The sequence below is a fragment of the Balaenoptera acutorostrata genome, chromosome X (genome assembly GCF_949987535.1).
Source record: "Balaenoptera acutorostrata chromosome X, mBalAcu1.1, whole genome shotgun sequence".
Taxonomy (NCBI): Eukaryota; Metazoa; Chordata; class Mammalia; order Artiodactyla; family Balaenopteridae; genus Balaenoptera; species Balaenoptera acutorostrata.
This window is the reverse complement of record NC_080085.1, coordinates 23,759,393-23,762,858: the sequence shown is the minus strand read 5'-3', so window position 1 is coordinate 23,762,858 and position 3,466 is coordinate 23,759,393. Positions and strand designations below refer to the sequence as shown.

Sequence of the window (3,466 nt, the reverse complement as noted above, 5' to 3'; positions counted from 1 at the left end):
TTATCTTCATATTCTAGTAGTGAGAATGGACCTATCTGCAATCCATTTTCCATCACTATATTATTGAGTTTTGGATGATTTTGTTTTATTTTAATCTCTAATTGAAATTTCACCCCAAGCAGGGTTTTATTATTGAAAATTATAATGAGACTTTCCATGTAGTTGGCAGATTGGTTTCAAGGCTTTTTAATTTTTTTTCCTTCTTTTTTTTTTTGAAACAGGAACAAACAGTTCCTAAGCTGTGACATGACAAAAGCTCCTACCAATTCTAAAACACTGAAAATAAAATTGAAGTAACTTGCTAGCCTGGGAAAAAAACTAAATAAATGTGCATTATGATATTAACTTTTCATTTTTCAAGGCACAGATTAGAGTTTATGTCTAAAAGTTAATGTTCTGTTACTAAAAATTCTGATATCTAGGCAGTTTTCTAATTCAAAAGGCCAACTGGCTGTCAATGCTTGTTCTGAAAAAACACCATCCAGGATCCAACAAGCTTCTCTTCCCTTCCTTCCTCCCTCCCTCCCTCCTTTCCTTCCTTCCTTCCTTCCTCCACCCCTTCCTTCCTCCCTCCTTTTCTTCTCCCTCCCTCCCTTTCTCTCTCTCTCTGTCTTTCATATATTCTTTCTTCTTTTCTTCCTATTTTCCTCCCTCTTTTTATTTTTGTATGGCTCGCTTCCACATGTAGGCCCTGGAGGAACTCTAATGATGTTCAAAGGTAACAACTTGATTTAAAAAAAAATCTGGCAGTGGATGGGCTCTCTTCTGACCTAGTGGCAGGTGAAGGCACCCTCCATACCACTTCTATGAACACATTTAAATATGCTGGTCCTTGTAAACCTTGTGGTAGAGCAGCTGTTTAACCCATTCGAGCTGTAGAAATAACAAATACCAACCAAATGAGAACATTCAAAGGCTGTTTAGTCAGAGCTTGCTATAGCAGGGGAGTCAGCCACTGTCACTAGAGTTTTGGCAAAGACTCAAAAGCAGGCAGACGAGTGGGAATGCTTTATAGTGGAAAAAGGGGAAGGCTTCAGGTATGCCCTCCCTGACTGGACAGAGATAATGGTCTGAATGCCTACAAGTCTGACAAATAGACAACAGGCTGGCTTCCTGGCTGGTTACTATAGATAATGAGTTGATTTCCTGGGCTGGTTGCTGCAGGTTGGGGGTCAGAGCTTTATTTTTATGTATGGCCTGGCCATTGTCTATTTGTATATTCAGTCTCTCCAAACTGAAGGGTTGAAAACATTGTTTAAAGGGTACAGAGTTTCAGTTTTACAAGACGAGAAGAGTTCCGAAGATGGATGTTGGTGATGGTTGTACAACAACATGAATATACTTAATACCACGGAACTATACACTTAAAAATGGTTAAGATGGTAAATTTTCTGTTATGTGAAGTTTAGCACAATTAAAAAAAAATTGGAAAAAAAAAAAAAGAAACCTCTGCATAGGAACACAGTATGAATGGAACATTCCTGTCATTATGCAAACAATGCATAACTCTGAACAGACATTACAAACAGCCTTCATCTCAAAGATTCCAGTGCTTATGTTGTAGTATAAGAACTGAGAAGGTGGGGAACAGCTATGAACAAAGACTCAGCCAGAGAGTGATCTCTTTGGACCCATTACCTTGCATTCACACTCAAATTGGATCACCTCCCATTCTGAGCACCCCTCCTGAAGACTTTGAACAGTTTATCAATAATCTCTATGAAGAAATGTAATATTTATATGCAGCCCATTGGAACTCTAGGGAACACCAGAATTATCAGAGAAGAATATGTTAAAGAGCTCAAGGGCTACCGTGAAATATTTTTCTATGGCTTGCCAGTAAAACTTGTAGAAAAGTTTCCTGTTTCTACAAACTTAGTGTTCCTTTAGATTCAGTGACAACACACAAAACCTACAAATTCATACGGGGGCATTTTTTTTTTTTCGGCCACACCACGCGACACGCAGAACTTCCCCGACCAGTGATTGAACCCATGCCTCCTGCAGCGGAAGCACGGAGTCTTAACCACTGGACCACCAGGGAAGTCCACAGGGGCATTCTTTTTTTTTTTTTTTTTTTTTTATATAAGCAACTTTTTTTTTTTTTTTTTTTTTTTTAAGATTTCTTTATTGACTGATTGATTGCTATGTTGGGTCTTCGTTTTTGTGCTATGGCTTTCTCCAGTTGTGGCAAGTGGGGGCCACTCTTCATCGCGGTGCGCGGGCCTCTCACTATTGTGGCCTCTCTTGTTGCGGAGCACAGGCTCCAGACGCGCAGGCTCAGTAGTTGTGGCTCACGGGCCTAGTTGCTCACAGGGGCATTCTTAAGTGCTTAAAAACAAAAAAAATCTTCAGATGTCTTCTGTATCATGGGCATAACAATGATTTGTCTTTCCCCAAGAGACTCCTGAAATTTTGTGTTTGGACAAGGCTTTTTGGCAGATGGCACAGGAATAGTCAGCTTTGCCAGATATGGCAGTGATATTTATCTTTCATACTGTGAATGCAAAGTTTAAAACTTGAAAAAAAATCTTCAAGTGACTCTTCAATTTTTAATAACTATTATATTCCTGAAATCTTGGGTATTTTGCTACTTCAATCCTGTAAGTGTTTAATCCATGAAATTGGACACAAATTTGGACTCTGACTTTACCATTGGCTGGTGAGTCTAATGCAAGGCTCTAGCCACCTGGAAGAACCAGACCATGGGCTTCTAGACATTTGCCCCATCTACTTAGGTAAGTTACAGTGTGCTATTCATGTCAATATTGTAGAACGATTTAGAGAATAGGTGAGCTAGATTGATGATGAATCTACTAATACACCTGGAGTAACTGAAACATAAATTTGATAAAACTTGTGGAAGCCCTTGAGAAATGGAGTGAATGTATAATGAAATGGTTTTCTGCTCTCCAAAATAAGAACTTTCAAATAGCGATAATTAAAATGAAATGCTTGCACATTAAAAAAAAAATCTGGAAACTGCTGAAAAAGAATTTATATATAAAATTTAATCTGATTGCGTCCTTTTATTTAATGGTCTCTTTTTGCTTTCTATCATACCATCACTAGAAAAGCTGTCTGATGAGCACAGTTTATTTTATATTTTATTTTTAAATTAAATTAAATTAAATTTTTTATTTTAACTTTTTTTTTTTGGCCGAGCCACACAGCTTGTGGTATCTTAGTTCCCCGGACCAGGGATCAAACCCGTGCCCGCTGCAGTGGAAGCGCAGAGTCCTAACCACTGGATCTCCAGGGAATTCCCAATGTGCACAGTTTAAACAGTGCTACTATGCAAGTCTTCACACAAGGAATGTCTAACTTGAAGTCTACACACTAGGATTATAAATAACTGTATGATTTTACTTGTTGATTAGTGCTGGGTTAGAATATGAGGATTTTTTTCTATAAAAGATAAATATCAAGGACAAGTATACCCATACATTTCAGGGTGTGAGGCATT

The 3,466-nt window shown here is 38.2% G+C and overlaps 1 pseudogene; it reads left to right on the top strand.

Moving 5' to 3' along the window:
• The first annotated feature begins 1,466 nt into the window (after positions 1–1,466).
• Positions 1,467–2,845, top strand: LOC103006679 (archaemetzincin-2-like; annotated as a pseudogene).
• The last annotated feature ends 621 nt before the right edge of the window (positions 2,846–3,466 follow it).